Source organism: Dermacentor variabilis, chromosome 1 (genome assembly GCF_050947875.1).
Source record: "Dermacentor variabilis isolate Ectoservices chromosome 1, ASM5094787v1, whole genome shotgun sequence".
In the NCBI taxonomy this organism is placed as follows: Eukaryota; Metazoa; Arthropoda; class Arachnida; order Ixodida; family Ixodidae; genus Dermacentor; species Dermacentor variabilis.
The window spans coordinates 53094155-53114080 of NC_134568.1; the positions used below are offsets into that span (position 1 = coordinate 53094155).

General features: G+C 44.4%; 1 long non-coding RNA gene across 1 annotated transcript in view; it reads right to left on the bottom strand.

Annotated features, from left to right (window-relative positions):
- Positions 1 to 17397, bottom strand: part of LOC142571228 (uncharacterized) — a 35276-nt gene extending 17879 nt beyond the window's left edge. The window contains exon 1 of the long non-coding RNA XR_012825805.1: positions 17262 to 17397. This is a non-coding gene — a long non-coding RNA (uncharacterized LOC142571228). The remainder of the gene's footprint in view (positions 1 to 17261) is intronic.
- Between the last annotated feature and the right edge of the window lie 2529 nt (positions 17398 to 19926).

Here is a 19926-nt window from a genome sequence, read left to right on the forward strand (position 1 = left end):
GGTTGTTTAACTTCAACAAAGTTTAGGCAAATGAACTGAAATGTCTGGAGCCCTGTCTTGAACCAGTAATTTCATTTCGCATACTTCTTTTTGTATCATTCGTCGCTCCGTGTGGTTCATTTCGGCAATAACGGTGGCGTCCATGGCCTCGTCTGAGTCAATAAGAGCGGGCGAAAGAAGTATAAAAAATACATTAATTCTAGCGTATCGACAACATGACATGTGTATCTAACAGTGCATTCATTTAGTCAACCATGTGCTTACGTTATGAAGTACCCACATGCAGCTATACCAGAGCCTTTCAAATTGTTCTTTATACAATCTGCTGCCGGAACGCCCTGCCATGAGGCAGTCGGTGTTTGTGCACGAGGTACCTGTACACAGAACCACGCGGCGTCTCATGGCAACTGCTTGCTGTAGCGGATCGTTCAGTGCAAGAACATCCCGTCGTGGTGTGAATAATATGATTACGACATCCGCGTTACACGGTACTGTTGGATATATTTAATTTCTCCCGGACTGAACTCGATAACGCAAGCGGAAACATCTAGCTGACTTCATCAAAGTGTGTCAGCACCGAGTTCGATGCAACAAAATACACGGGATGGCTTATCACTGTTTCGAGGACGCCCCAAATGGGAACCGAGACATGAACTCACAAAAAATGCTCTTACGCTAGAACTGATAGTGGCAGCCCATACCTATATTAATTGGTCATATCATTAGCGAAGGTTCTTTGCCAATGTAAAAGAGCGCTTACGAAAAAAGAGCATTGTGAATTTGACGCAATGTTTCTACGAAAACAGCTCATCGTACTAGCATAATGAAATGTTGCAATCCTTTGAAAGACTGCGTAGCAAAGTGGTCACGACCTGCCTATAATCGACGCTGCTCAAGGAATGTCGGCTTTAAGAAGATTGGCGCTTTGTAGCTGCATACTATTAAAAAAAATAAATGTGATGTGCTTTCGGAAATTATAACGTATGTTTCGTCGGTACAAGCGGCAGTGCTAATGATCTATAGGAAAAAAACACCATTACTCAGATCAACCTCAGCGATTCCGGACGTCGCCTTTAGTACGCAGCTTTGACACCACGTGGCATACGGATTTTCAAGATTCAAAATTTGCGCGATGGCACACGCCATGTACTGGACGAAAATATAATACATATAATAATAAAAACAAAGCAGAGCCACGCCAACAGCTTTCAGCGCCGAATCCGAACCGAGAATGGCTGATCTGATAATCGCCGCACGTAGAAGACGAACGACCAGCTATACTCTCGGAAAACTTTCTGTGGCTATGAAAGGAAGGATACAGAGGATACGGATAAGTGCGCACAGGTGAGAGTGCTTCTGAAAAAAATTCCCGTGTTTTAATTCACTTAGTGTAGGCTGGGAAAGACAAAACATACCTTATTAGTAATATTTCAATAAGACATAGGGTAATACCCTTCCTAGAGGGCCTTTAGTGTTATTGCGAAATAAATAAATAAATATATAAATAAATAAATAAATAAGTAAGCGCACCACTGAGTGTAAAGGTTTAGTTATTTTGCGGCGTTTCTCTACCGCGTCTGGGGAAGCGCAAAACCGCCACATGTGGAAGCTGCGTCGATTCAGAGTCTGTTCTCATAGCAACCAAAAGCTCTGTCAAACGCTGCCCACGCTCCTCTCGGCGTTTCGCGGCGATTTCCAGTAGATCTACGTATTTGTGGCCTTTTTCACCTTTGTCAAAATAGATGTGCAAGTCCTACGACCAAAACAATAGGCTTTTGCGTTTTCGGAAACCAGACGCAAATGAATAAATTCACTGATCTCCGAGCCAAATGTGACGCGAACTTACTTTTCGAGTTTATAAGGTGCACTTGATAGCGTTAAGCTGTAAGTGATCGTTGGCACGCTCGTTGGGCGTTATAACCATGTGACTTCAACAAGCTGCGCGGCCGACCTCCGGTTTCACGTTTCTGCTGAAACTGGAGGCAGCATAAAAATTTGTGACGCTAAGGGGGCTTGCGCTCCCAGGACTGCATTGCTTTTCTGCCAGTCATCTGTAACAAAAACCGAGACGCCGTAGGAGCCTCTAAATCGGTAAACAGCGTAGTTATCGGCGTTTATTATAGATTGAGGGTAATTTCACCAGTTTCGTTTCTTCTACTTTATCCACGTCAACGCTGGTCTACCGTTTCCGCTGAGGAACAACCATTGACAATTTCTGTGCCCAGTAAAAACGAATGTGACCACGATAATAATTACTACTACTACTACTACTACTACTACTACTACTACTACTACTACTACTACTACTACTACTACTACTACTACTACTACTACCACTACCACTCAGAACTATTACTAATATTATTATTATTCTATAGGAAGAAGAACAATGAAAGGTTTACGTCAGGTTGAACGCAGTGTTTGAGCATAAATGATGCGAATGTTCCTTTGAGATTACAGAAAACATTTCATGTGTTAAATATGTAGCATGGCTGTCGATTTGATGCAGATTGACGGTGGAATCGACATTCCGTGGGTTAGTTATCCCGATTTTTTTTTTCGTTTACCGTAAACCAAATTTCAAATCTAAAATCTCCTAGGCGAACTAGAGTGAACTCCGGGCTTCGGCTTACGTATACTGAGGAATAGTGATCCGGTATATGCTATCGCGCGGCCCTCCTTTTCCTCACGCCACCCGGACCACCGCTGACCAAGCGTCGTCACGTCGTTTACAAGCGATATCAATCGTTCTACTCGGTACAGTGGCTGTGTTCCAATACTCGCCGTAGACGGCAAAGTATACCGCTGAACGGACAGCAGCCATCTTAAGTCTCGTTCCAGTATACTCACTAAGACGTCGAAGTAGACAGCTTCACGAAGACAGTATCGAAGTCAAAACGATGCAGGCCATGGAGGAAGAAAAGCTGAGGAGTGGCCCGGACGTCACTCTTTGTGAAGCTAAGTGAAGCCGGACGTTGGTGTTGCTCCGCCATCATGTGGGGCCAGTTCTCCTCTCGTGTTTACATTTCTCGCGAAACCTCGCCGCGCTGCGCGCAACCGGGCTGCTTGGACGCGCTCGCTCCGCAGCAATACTAAACAAATAGATGTAAACGCGATGTCTCATTGCATTACCGTTGCCGAAGTCATGTTGAAAGAAGTTAAAAATGAACTTTGCAAATTGGGCCGTGTCATCGAATCGTCTGCTTTTACCGACTTTCATGAAAATAAACATGCTTTAAAAGGACAGCCAACTGAACTGTTCTAGTCCTCCGCAGGTATCGGCCGCTGCCCAGTTCTTGCATGTTTTTAAAAAAGGTCACCTTTAACGCTGTCTTCTACTCGCTTTTCTATACTTGGGCTTCCTGGGGTTCTCAGGCGGACTTGCGAGCAAGACGCTTGGCGATACGAAAAAAAAAGATGTACGCATCCTCACTACACTGCAAGAATGCACTGGATGCACGTATGACACACCGACCCATTTGCGATCCATTTGGTGTTTATGAGCACAAACATAGATTCTCGCTGTGGCTTGAGGAATCGTCGTGCTTTATTGAACAAATTTTGTGGGGCCGCGCATCACTACGACAGCGCGCCGGCGAGGAGGCAGAATGTAATTTCTAACTCCGGGTTTAGATTCACTGACTGTGGCCTGAGGTCCCTTCTTCCCATGGTAAGTGAAGCTTCACGGAACCAAAGTTTTGCGACAGCTGTCCCACAGTGCAGCACAGTACACGCGTAGAACAGGCCTACGTGCGACCATGGAACAGCTGTTTGCTGTGTTCGCAGGCGTGCGTTCTGTGGAGCCTTGCTCGCTCTTGCAGCGCATCCGCTGACGTTCACTTCCCTGCGCTTCTCGCGCGCATAGATAAGGTACGCCTACCGTAGGGAGGATTCGTCCCTTAAGTCAAAGCAGCCGCTTCTTTCCCATCTTCCCGGACGAAGCGTCGACTGGCCAGCGCACGGTACCGATGGCAGCAAAATGCAAATATTCTGTGTAACGCTCTATCAGCACGTGTAGTGTGGTACAGCTGTGCAGGTGTGCATGAACCTCGAACGCGCTCTGCTTAAAAGACTTCGTGCTGTCGCGAGTACTGCGAGAAGCCAGCAACAGTTGTGCAACATTTGTATTATTATGCACAAAAGGAGGTTGTTACTGAACACGAATGTTCTAAAACCAGGACTATGCATTCTTGCAGAACGTACGTTCTACGTGCCACAAATTCACCATGCACTGTCAAAAGCAGGAATCACTGACCTGCAAGGCGTTCATCGTACAGATTCAGAAACGCATCTGTTTCCGCCTGCGATGACACGTTGGCATGATTCCACGGATGAGGAGAAAATATCCGTGGATATTCCTTCGTCCGTTGCCATTGCCATGGCGCGGTACATTGCGTACAGCGTTGCATACTCGTTCATTTCACGAGCTTTAGTTCCTCCTGTCTCGCATGGCCACTGCAACATCCGGGAGAGCACGGTCCAGATAGCAGAGTGCAACAAAACACGAAGACTAGCGTAAACCTGCCCACACGGCGCCTTTGCCACGGTACGAAACTTACGGAGCAACACGTGTGAGCGAACAGAGCTATAACAAGGCCGGCAGTGTGACCCGAAAGCATGGCCGCTACAGCAGAAAAAAAAAGAGAGGAGAAACTACCACGTGACTTTCTCTACACTTTTCTCCTGGCGCACAGAGGAGGTAGGGTCTCCCTTAGTTTTTTCTTTCCTCCGTGATGCAGGCTACTTTCCTGTCCTAACAAGATGGAGGCTGAGCAGGACGCTTTAAAAGCCGACAGGTAGGTTGTCTGCGCGCATGATAACATAGGCAGGCTATCCTACGCCATTCGTGTAAGGCACCTATTGTTTTAATTAGGTTCACATGCGCAAAGACTTGGAAATAGACTTAATAGACTGAATAGACAAAGACTTAATACAAAAATGATGCGTGCTTTTCTCAACTTATTTTAATGGCCGCGAGGTGGTGTCATGTCGCAGAAGCGTCTTCCATAGTCTTCCAAACGGCTTTTCGGGGAATCGCTCTGCAAGCGGGAAGGGTGTTTATGTCTTGCGGTCGGACCGTTATCGTCTACAGCAGTTGTTGCATATGGGCCGCCACAGGCCTATCGCTTTAAAACCCCACCTCGCCTCTACCCGCCATCCCAATCTTTGGTCTAAACCTTCGCTGTAATTGCATTGTCAATGCAACGTTAAAACCTATTTTGGCTGCGTCATAGGGCACAACTATCGCGTTTAAATAAACCGTCCTTTAAATCTTCGGCGCCAGCCTCTGTGATATCCAATGACCCTCGCATTGCAACGGTAGCCCCTATTGAGTTTCGCTACCCTTCACAGAAGCAACTGCACAGCCACGGATACTCATAGGTTCCACAAGGCAACACATACCGCTTTGAAAGTTGAAGTTTGTGGCACAGATTTCCACGAAAAATCAATTTTTTAGCATAAACCATAATCGCAACTTACGCCGTCTCGTAACATCGGCTCGTTACCTTCCACCGTGTCCTCACTGAATTACATAAAGCCATAAGCGTGAGAAACACCACGAACCACAACGAAACTGCGTTTCAGAGATTATATATATATATATATATATATATATATATGATGTGTCCCAGCTAACTAGTTAGTCTGAATTAATTACCTCAAATTCTGAAATAGTACAAATAATAGAAAAGTGTCGATGAAAAAATAGTAAAGCGCCATGAAAAACACCCCCGCACAGCTTTCTGTTCTCCAGTACGTGCTACATGAAAGTGGTTTTCCGAGCTTGAATGAAGCCCGCGAGCTTGTGGCATCACGCAAAAGCTAGGCGATCGAATCGATACGGTGTGAGTTCCATCCTCGCAGCATGTACTTCGGCCGGCCGCATGCTGCAGCTTGCACTGTCATTGCTTGAAGCACCTGCTGCGTCACGGCGGGAGGTGAGTCTTTTCCCATCGTGAGAAATCTACGTAGTTTCTGCGCACACTGTTACGATCGGCCTGCGGGGTTGGCGTCCTTTGGAGAAGCGACCTTCGAACCCGTCTCGGCCCGCTGCGACAAGTCGCTTCGGAGAACTGGCGAGACCAGCAAAATTAACCGACCATGCACCACCTTCTGAGAACTGGAGACCACAAAAAAAGGGTTGAAATCCGGGCCAATTGGTACATAGTTGAAGGAAAAAAGCAGTAAAAAAAAGCCAAAGTACAAGAGGAAAGGTCCACACCACAACGACTGGGCTATCAAGTGAGCTTTATTAGAAAAGGCGTAGTCCCATCAAGGCTAGCAGAGCATGCGCAACCACATCATCGCTAATCACAAACCATGAAAAGACAAGGTATCGCATCTATCGTGACCGACCTAGAAATGCAAATTTCTTTTCAAGTAAGCTCACCGAGGTTGTACTGATGCCGTCATCACCTAAAAAACTGATGTAGTATGCTTGCAGGATTTCTCGCTCTTCCTTGCCCTTGCCCCTACCAAGAATCGTTACATTGCTGAACAAAGGCTAACAGCCACATCCATTGCAATGGCGAGGCAAGTTTACACCGTTCTCTGACCCCAGGGAGGAGTGGTGCTCACGCAGGCGGTCATTAATACATGAACCTGTCTGGCCTATTTAAAATCTTTCGCATGTGAGAGGGAACTTATACACTTATACATGCCGTGAAACAGTTTTCATGCTGCGTTGTGGTTCCTTGCACTGCCTCGAAAAATGCGCGAGCACTGATCCGAAAGCTTGCAAGGGGCTGAAACCACAACACTTACTCCCTGCTTGGCGGCAACCTTTTTGATGCTGCGGCTCACTTTCTGCACATACGGCATGATTTACAGTTTCCTACGTTCAGTTGCCCCAACATCTGCCTGTTTCGCACGCTCCTTCTTTAGCCTCTGAAGCAGCGATTGAGCCACCGCTTTCGGAAGGGGCTGAGGGAACCCTGCGGCTTGTAAACGTTGGAATTGCGCGGCAAAACTACTTTCAGTAGCGTGGCGACAGCTTCTTTCGAGTGCATCGCGGAAACAATTCATTGCAATCCCTTTTTTTACAATCTGAATGTGCTAACCCACATCGTAAAAGAGCTTTCTTGCCTCTAGCTGGAAACATCCAGCATAAATGCCCGTTATCAAAGAATAAATGAGAAGAAAGGAGGTTAACCGAGGGGCCCGATTTTTATTAGTCATATCATGAGAAGTCAACAAACACTGACACCGAGGACCACACAGGGGAAATTACTTGTGCTTAATAACTGAAAATGAAGAAACGATAAATAAATGAAAATTAAAGTGGATGAAGAAACAACTTGCCGCAGGTGGGAACCGAACCCACAACTTTCGTATTTCGGTTGTGGGTTCGGTTCCCACCTGCGGCAAGCTGTTTTTTCATCCACTTTTTAATTTATATTAATTTAACATTTCTTTATTTTCATTTATTAAGCACACGTAGTTTCCCCTGTGTTGTCCTCGGTGTCAGTGTTTTTTGTCTTCTTATGATATGACTAATAAAAATCGGGCCACTCGGTTAACCCCCTTTCTTCTCATTTATTACATAACGAGGGTCTCGAATCCGGCAGCATTGATGCCTCCAGGTAGCACATGTGGGTTTATTGACCAGTTGCCTTCACCCAAAAATATCACGTTCACGTGACGCCTGCCACAAAAGGGCGTTCCACGTCCGCCCCCAAGGTCTGTGAGGGGTGGCGCTGGCTAACACTCCCATGCTTCTGCTAGTACACATAAATAGCCAAGAAAGCGGATGGGGAAACGGCGCCGCTGTAGCTCAATTGGTCGACCATCGCACGCGAAATGCGAAGGTTGTGGGTTCGGTTCCCACCTGCAGCAAGTTGTTTCATCTACTTTAATTTCCATTTATTTATCGTTTCTTTATTTTCATTTATTAAGCACAAGTAATTTCCCCTGTGTTGTCCTCGGTGTCAGTGTTTGTTGGCTTCACGCGTTTTCAAAGAATGCTAGTTACAGTTCAAGGAACCTGATAGAATGATTGCTAGGAAGTTCATGAGTGAAGTTAAGAGTGCGTTAAGAAGCTTTAAAAGCAGTCAATACACATTCTACTGATGCGGGCTGTGTGTCATTAGGTAAAAGCTCTAAAAGTACTAAATCGTCCACATACCGAAAGACTGCTCGCACGCTGGTTTTGAAGGAAGCCTTAAAGTTTCCTGTCACATTTTGCTAGCGATATCTGGGAAAGCACTGGAGCAACACTAGGGCCAATACATATTCCTTTTTTCTGAAGGAACAAGGAGCCTTTCAATTCAACAACAGTGGATGACAGATAAAAGTATAAGAGCACTAGAAAGGCATCCACCGACATACCACATGCGTTCTGGAAGTTTACAGGACTGCAGTGATCAATAAGTGCACGCACAGCTACAAAGAGTTCATCGTAGGGAATTCCCCACGATGAACTGAACTGAATTCCCCACGATGAATTCCCCACGCACAGCTACAAAGAGTTCATCGTCAATACTCCCTGCGATGCAGTCAGGGCATAAAAAATAACCAAATTTTAACACACATGCCGCATATTCTTATAATTGCGGAAACTTGGCTTCACCCCGTTATCTCCGACGAGGAAGTAACGCCACCAGGTTTCGGAATTCATCGTAAAAATAGTAGTTCGTGCGGCGGTGGTGTTGCAATTGTTTATCAACAGTCACTATTGGTGTCTAGGTCACTTGATGTTTCTGTAATTGAGTGCGTCCTCATTAAAGTATATTTGGATGGGCACACTGTAATCGTAGCAGGCTTCTACCGTACCCTACTCAAGATAACTTTTTCTCGGGCTTAACGAATTCCTTTATTCTAGCAAAAGCTATTATTGTAATGTCCTCTTGGGTGGCGACTTCAGTATGCCTTCAATCGACAGGAGTACCGGTTTTCCTGAGCCCCTTTCCAGTGCTACTGAACCTTTTGTTGACTTCGGAGTATTCCATGATTTGGCTCAGTTAGTAAAAGAGCCCACGCGCAGCCAGAATGATGCAGCTTCAATTTCAGATCTATTCCTTGTAAGCAATGCAGTGCTCAGTCGTGATCACGAAGTACATATTTTTTGACGGAATAACTGAATACAATATGATATCTTTAACAGTTCAACTTGGCCGTCGGACTGAAACCAAGAAAAAAAGATGCCTCGTTCGAAACTTTTTCCGCGCTAAGGACGTTGACATATTGGACGCCATGGATAGGTCGCTGGCTGATTTTGTACTTCTTTCTGAATCAGGCACCTGCTGCGTGAACGAGCTGTGGTGCTTCTTTAGCAACCTAGTCTTAACATGCGTCAGGGTCTTTGTTCCAATGAGACTAAGCATTCAACAGCGCACACGCCGATTGATTACAAAGGAGATATAGTGCGGCTGGAACGGAAGGCTAAACGAATAAGAAAACAGCACCGTCAGTATACCACAGAGGGCAATGCCAGTAAACTTTCCAACATACGTCTGCAACTAAAGGCAAGCATTAGAACAGCAGAGGAATACTATCGAAGTGTATCTTTGACGAATTTTCCGCTGTCTTCCCAGGCAAAGTTGTGGCGTCATTTTTCTTCGAAAAAGCAGCCCTTGTCTAGTTTCTTCATCGACGGGGAAACCGTAACTGATCAAAGTTTGATCGTGAAATCTTTCAATCAAATTTTCTGTTCGGTATTTACGGATGACGACGGTCGCAGATCAATATCTTACCTTCCAGTTGATTGCCTGTCAATTGCAAATATCTCAGTGACCGAAAAAGGCATTTTATCTGTCTTGTTAAATTTCAATACGAAGAAATCGCCCGGAATGGACGGCATACTTACTGCTTTTCTCGTGAGGTATGCCGAGTGGTGCTCGAAATATCTGTGCATCCTATTCAGCAAGTCTTTATCGTGTGCAGGAGTTCCGGATGACTGGAAGTTCGCAAAGGTTACTCCTATACCCAAATCAGAAAACAGGCCGCCTATCACTTCGTCCAGACCGATTTCATTGTTACCCACATGTGCAAAAACTCTTGGGCATACTAGATTTAAACATGTTTCTGTCTTGCTGAATGACAACAATTTAATTGATTCCAGGCAGCAAAGGTTTCGGAAGGGACTGTTTACAAGACAGCTACTCGAAACTATCCGTGAACTCGCAGCAGTTCTAGACAGACAGGGCCAAACTGATATAATATTCATAGATTTCGAAAAAGCATTCGACCGTGGGTCTCACACCAAACTGCTGTTAAAACTAGAAACAATACATAAAAATGATTTTTTGATTTCATGGATTTCTGCGTATCTGTCCTTAAGGCGGCAGTGTGTTTATCGACGGCGCGCGGTCTGGATCGGCACCGGTTCGATCGGGCATTCCACAGCGGTCCATCCTTGGGCCCCTTTTCTTTCTAATCTTTGTGAATGACTTAATAAAAGAAGCGAACGTGAAAATACGATTATTTTGCAGATGACTGTATACTATATCAAGAAGTTAATAGCGTAAATGATCAGGTCTGTTTGAATCCTTCACTGGCTAAGGTAGAAGCATGGTGCGCCACAGGGCAAACGAATATTATTGCAAAGAAAGCGCTTGCTATGCCAGTAACACAAAAACGCCACCCCTTAAACTTTTCTTACAGTTTCAGTGGTAATAATCTATCTACGGTTAGTAGATACAAAATTGTTAGGCCTCGTAATTTCATCCGACCTTAGATGGAACGAACACATACCTCATATTACAAAAAAAGGCAATACGCCAACTAGGCTACTTGAGAAGGTCGCTACGACAGTCCACACAAGAAGTCCGTCTTTCAGCGTACAAAACGTATATTAGACCAATTCTTGACTACGCCTCAGTAGTATGGGAACCATACACCCTGAAAAACATTACAGAATTGGAAAAAGTTCAAAGAAAATCTGTTAGATTCGTATTTAACTGTTATAGCTGGCACGTATATCCGACTGACCTTATTAACAAAACCAAATTGGAAACATTAAAATTAAGGCGATGTAGAGACCGACTGAAATAAGTGCATTTACTTTATCATGATGTGCTAGGGATAGATAAGGAAATGTATATTACTTTAGTTACCAGGCGTGCAACACGATCTCATCATCCAAAAAAAAAAAGAATATTCTTGCAGAACAAACGTATTTAAAAAACGGTTGTTTTCCTCGGACGATAGGTGAGTGGAATGCGCTCCCCGCAAGTACATTGGAATGCCGGACCATCCAGTCATTCTGCAACATGCTGAATAGCATGTAGACGTGGCATTCTGTACATATATATATATATATATATATATATATATATATATATATATATATAATATATGTGTGTGTGTGTGTGTGTGTATTTCTTTTATTTACATTATGCACAAGTGTTTTTTTCGCTTGCTTGTCATTATTCTTTGTAGATTTTTGCTGCTCAACCAACTGAGCATGCGCGATGTCTTTCAGCATACCAGTATGAATGCGGCTCTCTCTTTTTTACTTCTTGTTATCCCTATCGCGTTGTTATCATTATGATCTGTACAGCTCGCGCGGTTCAGCGAATATCTGTATTCTAAAATATATTAAAATTTTGCAAAGCTTTTTCGTTGGAATGCTCTGTACGGTGCGTGCGGATCTCGGAATACGTCTGTTGCGATTTATGGAATTCTTGTAATAATTTTTCCTGTTCATTATTTTTTGTTCGTTTTGTTCAGCTGTATATCGCACTGTCCACTCCTGCCGAAGGCATAAGATTAAGGCCGGCAGAATCCCTGGCTCCGGACAGGCCGCCATTGGAACATGAACCTGGCAACGTTTAACGCTAGAACGTTATCTAGTGAGGCAAGTCTAGCAGTGCTATTGGAGGAATTATAGGGCAGTAAATGGGATATATTAGGGCTCAGTGAAGTTAGGAGGCCAAAAGAAGCATATACAGTGCTAAAAAGCGGGCGCGTCCTGTGCTACCGGGGCTAAGCGGAGAGACGAGAACTAGGTGTCCGATTCCTGAATAATAAGAATATAGCTGGTAACATACAGGAATTCTATAGCATAAACGAGAGGGTGGCAGGTCTTGTTGTGAAACTTAATAAGAAGTGCAATATGAAGGTTGTATAGGTCTACGCCCCTACATCCAGTCATGATGACCAGGAAGTCGAAAGCTTCTATGAAGACGTGGAATCGGCGATGGGTAAAGTCAAAACAAAAAACACTATACTAATGGGCGACTTAAATGCGAAGGTAGGCAAGAAGCAGGCTGGAGACAAGGCAGTGGAGGGAATATGGCGTAGACACTAGGAACAGCAGGGGAGAGTTATTAGTAGAGTTTGCGGAACAGAATAATATGCGGATAATGAATACCTTCTTCTGCAAGCGGTATAGCCGAAAGTGGACGTGGAGGAGCCCGAACGGCGAGACTAGAAATGAAATAGAGTTCAAACTCTGCGCGAACCCTGGCATCTTACAAGATGTGGACGTGCTCAGCAAGGTGCGCTGCAGTGACCATAGGATGGTAAGAACTCGAATTAGCCTAGACCTGAGGAGGAAACGGAAGAAACTGGTACATAAAAGGCCGATCAATAAGTTAGCGCTAAGAGGGAAAATAGAGGAATTCCAGATCAAGCTACAGAACAGGTATTCGGCTTTAACTCAGGAAGAGGACCTTAGTGTTGAAGCAATGAACGACACTCTTGTGGGCATCATTAAGGAGTGTGCAATAGGAGTCGCTAGTAACTCCGTTAGACAGGATACCAGTAAGCTATCGCAGGAGACGAAAGATCTGATCAAGAAACGCCAATGTATGACAGCCTCCAACCCTACAGCTAGAATAGAACTGGCAGAACTTTCTAAGTTAATCAACAAGCGTAAGACAGCGGACATAAGAAACTATAATATGGATAGAATTGAACATGCCCTCAGGAACGGAGGAAGCCTAAAAGCAGTGAAGAAGAAACTAGGAATTGGCAGGATTCAGATGTATGCGTTAAGAGACAAAGCCGGCAATGTCATTACTAATATAGATGAGATAGTTCAAGTGGCGGAGGAGTTATATAGAGATTTATACAGTACCAGTGGCACCCACGACGATAATGGAAGAGAGAATAGTCTAGAGGAATTCGAAATCCCACAGGTAACGCCGGAAGAAGTAAAGAAAGCATTGGGAGCTATGCAAAGGGGGAAGGCAGCTGGGGAGGATCAGGTAACAGCAGGTTTGTTGAAGGATGGTGGGCAGATTGTTCTAGAGAAACTGGCCACCCTGTATACGCAATGCCTCATGACTTCGAGCGTACCGGAATCTTGAAAGAACGCTAACATATTCCTAATCCATAAGAAAGGGGACGCCAAAGACTTGAAAAATTATAGAACAATCTGCTTACTGTCCGTTGCCTACAAAGTATTTACTAAGGTAATTGCAAATAGAACCAGGAAAACCTTAGACTTCCGTCAACCAAAGGACACGGCAGGATTCCGTAAAGGGTACTCAACAATAGACCATATTCACACTAGCAGTCAGGTGATTGAAAAATGTGTGGAATATAACCAACCTTTATATATAGCTTTCATTGATTACGAGAAAGCGTTTGATTCGGTCGAAACCTCAGCAGTCATGGAGGCATTGCGGAATCGGGTTGTAGACGAGCCGTATGTAAAAATACTGAGAAATATCTATAGCGGCTCCACAGCCACCATAGTCTTCCATAAAGAAAGCAACAAAATCTAGATAAAGAAAGGCGTCAGGCAGGGAGATACGATCTCTCCAATGCTATTCACAGTGTGTTTACAGGAGGTATTCAGAGACCTGAATTGGGAAGAATTGGGGATAAGAGTTAATGGAGAATACCTTAGTAACTTGCTATTCGCTGATGATATTGCCTTGCTTAGTAACTCAGGGGACCAACTGCAATGCATGCTCACTGACCTGGAGAGGCAAAGCCGAAGGGTGGATTTAAAATTTAATCTGCAGAAAACTAAAGTAATGTTTAACAGTTTCGGAAGACAACAGCAGTTTACGATAGGTAGTGAGGCACTGGAAGTGGTAAGGGAATACACCTACTTAGGACAGGTAGTGACTGCGGATCCGGATCATGAGACGGAAATAATCAGAAGAATAAAAATGCGCTGGGGTGCGTTTGGCAGGCATTCTGAGATCATGAACAGCAGGTTGCCATTATCCCTCAAGAGAAAAGTTTATAACAGCTGTGTCTTACCAGTACTCACGTACGGGGCAGAAACCTGGAGGCTTAAGAAAGGGTTCTGCTTAAATTGAGGACGACGCAACGGGCTATGGAAAGAAGACTGGTAGCTGTAACGTTAATGGATAAGAAAAGAGCAGATTGGGTGAGGGAACAAACGCGAGTTAATGATATCTTAGTGGAAATCAAGAAAAAGAAATGGGCATGGGCAGGACACGTAATGAGGAGGGAAGTTAACCGCTGGTCATTAAGAGTTACGGAATGGATTCCAAGGGAAGGGAAGCGTAGCAGAGAGCGGCAGAAAGTTAGGTGGGCGGATGAGATCAAGAAGTTTGGAGGGACAACATGGCGACAATTAGTACAAGACCAGAGTAGTTGGAGAAGTATGGGAGAGGCCTTTGCCCTGCAGTGGGCGTAACCAGGCTGATGACGATGGTGATGATGATGATATCCTGGAAATTGATAAACCCCATGCATTTTAAAACGCTCTGCCAAAAGTGTCCCAGGAAAAAAGAAATCCAGCCAACTGAATTAATCTTGACGCAACATGTAGCGTGAGTGCGTTGTCCGAATTAAGTGCCTAAAATGCGATTTGTGAAAGACGAGGTAGGACTCAGCAATAAATTTTTAAACAATACTTCCTTTAGCATTACGCGTACCACATCGCCGAAGGGTCGGTTTCGCCGCACTAGTAGATGTCCCGCATATCTGGACTTCTGCTCGTTTTTTTTTTCAGCTCCTAAGAGAGCGGAAAGTTGAAGGTGGAATTTTCAGCCTTTATATTCCGCCATCGCAGTTGCTACGGGCTCTTGATTAGGCGCGCTGGAACTACGCATGGGGGTATTTTCAACTCAGATTAGTAGTAATGTGACGGACTGACATGAGTCACTTTATTGTTGTGTATGAAGCGTGCTTAATAGTGGTAATTAGTTGCTGCCTCAGGCAAAAGAGACCGAGTTTGTTTATTTTTCCTCTTAGAGGGCTCGCGCTCATCCATTGCCCAACACAATTCTCCTGTTGGCGATTCGGCAGTTACATGTTTTGCATATCATGGCAAGGGCACGAAATATAGGGTATGACGTGGTCTAAAATTGAATTAGGCCAATATGACAAGTCAAACGTGGATACAATATCTCCATGTTTATTCTCTCGGGGGAGGCTCGCCCGAAAGTTGTGAAAAAAAAGTGTAATTTAATCGGTTGGCGCGTTACATTCTAAACGGCATTACGGGGGAGTTCTTTCGCGTTGAATATTAATTTCGAGAGCTCGGCTTCACAGTGTAGCAAGATTAACAACAGATATCGGGATGCGCGTGCAATGTATCGCCGCATTCAGTCTCCCAGCATCGCATATCCATTGGCTTGAAATAAGCCAACGTTGTATGTTTAGGCGGCGTTATTAGTTAACTGTTGGCATCATTTTTCCTGAGCGTTGTCAAGTCTTCATGTACCTTCTATCGAGGGCAGTATTTTTTTTTTTTTTTTGCTGTCGAGCAACGCGTCTTTCGAAATGAGAAATTCATTCATCAAGTAGAGCACGTAAAGACGCAGACAGAGACAGAGAGGGCAGGAATGTCTTGTCTTCGTCTTTAGTTGTCGTCCCGCTAGAATGCATTCTCTCAGTCCGAACCAAGTATAACCGAACTCGTTAGCAATGCGGTCTTTGGGAAGTTCAATGTAGAAAGGACTGCATTGTGCACAGTTCGCGAACAGCACTTGCAAAAAATAGAAGGGCTGGATGTTTCTGAATTTGAACTTATTTGATAACTCTTTTCATTGGGCCGCGTTTCTTGTAATTAAATTCTATACATGTAGTGGGTACCCCAGCTAATGTTAGCCAAGCTGTTAAAAAAAACAAAAAAAAAACAATTGGTACAATATAAGACTATGACACCTGCGGTATTCGGTTATCAGGCCACTTCCACCACTACGATCATTCTTGCTTGCCAATTATTCAGTTAATTAGAGAGTACAAATGAACAAGTTTTTGGTTTTCTTATTGCTAGTGTCAATATTGAAGGGAAAACGATTATTCCTTCATAAGACATCCTATTCAGTCATTTTAATCGCACTATCTTTAGCGTAATGAATGTTTCCACGCTTTAATCACAATGCCCGAAATAAGAAAAAAGTTCCACGCGACTGCTCGCCTGGGTACCGCGACAACAGCGGTCCTAAAAGTCATTTGAAGGAACTAACTCCAATCCTTCCCAGAAATGGCAACCGGCTGGTCATTTCCGAGGTTGTCGCGGCGCGTGAGAGCGCAGTCACGCGGTACTGGTATTTTGGACGCTACGTGCAAAGTGCGGAAAAATTAATTGTGCTGGACATATATGTCGATGAAAACGAGTGGATAGGTTGTGCTAGGACGCGATATCAGTTATCCCATTGAAGTAACTCTGTGAATGCAAAAAGTAATCTTGCTTAATTAATCTTCTCTAATTAGTCTGATATTTCTAGCACACAAAATGATCTTAGCGGCGTAAGAGCATTGATGAGCGAACATGGTAGGCATCCTAATCCTGTATTGTACCCAGTATTTGGCTAAATTTAAGTCAGACACTTTGCATACCTTGTTTATGAAAGCATTCCTTGCTTCAGGACCATTCAAACTTATTAGGCAACACGAATATATAACCTGGGCTGCTGAGCACGAGGTCGTGGGATTGAATCCCGGCCACGGCGGCCGCATTTCGATGGGGGCGAAATGAGAAGACGCCCGTTTACTTAGATTTAAGTGCACATTAAAGAACCCCAGGTGGTCAAAATTTCCGTAGTACTCCTCTACGGCGTGCCTCATATTTAGAAAGTGGTTTTGGCACGTAAAACCCCATAATTAAATTTTTTATTAACATATAACCTGTTTGAGACTTAAGGCTCATCTTGTCAAGATAACACGTCTATAGGCCTAAGGGTTCCCTTTTTTTTCAGTTATCGAAAAACAATGTTTACATCCTTCCAGTGATGATACAAACAATAAAATATACGCCCCTGATATAATATAAGTGTCTGATAAAATAATTGAAAAAGAAACAGTTATCATTTTTACGTCCCTTTCTCAGTTGTTCTGATAACGGCGGCACCAGGAAAAGTCGCTATATAGTGTATGTTACTCACCAGATTGTATTAACTGATCCGGAGCTGGCGCATGGGGAACGTCAAAACTCGATATTAAACAGTGAACTAATCCTCGGCATTTACCTTAAGTCAGTTGATGTTGCCTTATATTGCTTCAACAGGTAGCCGTAGGAGAACAAATCGCCTGTAAGAGCCGGCAATGCTTCAAGCTCGCGTTTTACGGCCCACCGACGCTGAACGAATGCTAAATTTTGCACTCCACAGGGGGGAACGTATGTGAGAAAAATATGCTGAAAACAAAAATAGAGAGAGGTGAGTGCTGGCCAGGTGGCTAGAGCTGCCTGTATGGAAGCTGGGATCTGGACAAAGAAAAAAATAATATATAGCCTTTAGCGACAGCATAGCGACCGGGGCTTCGGTATTTACAAGGTCGCCGGCATTGCCAGCATTCTGTGCGTCATTCTTTGTACTAGTGGTGCGCTTGCTGAAAATTAACAAATCAGCCTTAGTAAGACTATGTATATTTATATTTTTTTGTTCCCTCACTACGTAGCGCAATTATTCGAGAGAGTTTTGAATGCCCGTCTGATGGCTTTATAGCCAAAATAGACACGAAGTTACATTCCACGCTCTGTTTACAGTATAAGGTAAGTAAAACTTGTGCTACGCTGGCTTCTCCGCTCCAAATACGAATAGAGAAGCATTTTTACTAGAGATTAACGTTTGGTTAGGCCTCGTTCGATGCGCCAGTATATTACTTTTTACTTATTATTTTTTTTACGTTGCTCTAAACATCCAAGTGCTGTCATGGAGAGTGCAGTCCGAAAACCAGGCGCATTTATCGCTCAGTGACCTTTGAGTCCATGATTCGTGGAAAAAAAATGCAACTTTTTTGCTATCAACGCTCTATTTTTTCGGAAGAAATATATTTTCCTTACTCTTTTTTTTTGTCACTAGCGCTTGCAGCCATATTTATGTTTCCCTGAACAAAACTGAAGTTTATGACTTTCCCAGCTTCCTCTCCAAGCCTTACCATGCGTACATATAGAGTCTGTATATTGTCTCTTCCCCATTATTTGTATTTAAAAAATAATAAACGGAATCTGAAAACTGAGACTGGAACTTCTCCGCGATGTATCGATTGACTTACGAAGAAAAGCGCATGTACCGAATTCTGTGGACGCCCCACGTTGTAAGCATCTCCACTAGTGCAAGAAGGGAGCCGATTCAGCACTTGCGTTGCCCGGATGAAGATCGCTACAAACGATAGTGTTTTGCCGGCGCTGTGCGGGATGGCGCTTGCACAGCGTCGCGTCGTCACATCGACGTTGCGCCCATCGGCACAGGGGCTGTTATGCTCGCATGCAGTATTTTCTGCCTCATAAAAGGCAGCAGCAGAGAAATTCAGTTATAGATAAGGGCAGGCTAATCGAGCCACGAAAGCGGAAGCACGTACCCAACGTTCGCAACACTTATGCTTCGTTCGCGCATGGGCTTGTTTTTCGCGCGAGCGCGTAATTATGCTCGAGCCGGCTAAGCAGAGGGCTATTGACATTTCTCGCTCCTCCCCTGTCACGCACCAAACCAGCGGATGCTCGCGCGTCAACAACCTTTTGACATTTTTTGTTTGTTTTTTTAGAATTCGCATCCGGCCATCGCTGTCGAGTAGGTACGCTAACTCTAGTCTTTTCACCGTGTTCATTTGCAAATAACGATACTATACACTCTGTATGATAAAGGGATATGTCTGAAAAGGACAGTGCTTATATAAGTTTGTTCAACGCAGCTGTCGCCATATAGATCTAATTGACGAGCGAAACTCATTCAAATGACAGCGTGCCGGTATAATGACGTATATCGTGCATACGATATGAGGGTCTCTTGGCTATACTTAAATGCTCCTGAGACCACTTGCTCCTTGACACCAGCGGCATATGGAATGTCTCAAACGCACCACAATGGCCTCGAGTGGGACTTCCTAAACTGTATAAGGCCTGATTTTAAATAATCTAAATCGTGATGATCACAGTCATCATGATCCACCTCCTCCTCACCGCCATTAGCCGTTTTTTTTAATGTCCATTGTTGAACGAAGACCTTTGGAAGCCAACGTTTGATCTGATTAGCATACTTAGGACACTTGACGCACTTACCGGCGCCTATCTGTCTGTATATCTATCGGACTATGTCTTCCCGTTTTGCCGCCGACTCGGGTAACTGGTTGGTCCTTGGTATAATGGGCAGAGTATTCGGCTACTGTGCTGAGTGAACACGGTTCGAAGCCAATCATCGTGCCAGCTTGAATCACGGGGTATGCGACACTTCTCGTGGGCCACTTGACGCCAACTTCAATCGTTGGATATGTGCCACTGCGTATTATGCCGCTGTTCAAGTAACCTCTTAGGCGCCAACTTGGGTCACAGGATACGTACCGCTCTTCAACGAAGCTCTTTGACACCAGCTTGGGTCACCGGGTGTATGCTACTGGCCGTGTGCCACTCTTCAATGACTAAAAAAAATATTTAACATTTCTCCGCTGCGGGGCGAAATAGAACTCGCGTCTTAAATATTCAGACAAATTTGTCTGAATAAGTTTTCACACATGCTGTACGCGTTGACTTAGTGGCGGAGGTGCTTGATGGCGCAGCCTGCCCAGAGGGAAGCGCGAAGAGCCAAGCTTCTTACACGCCGACGCGTTTAGTTA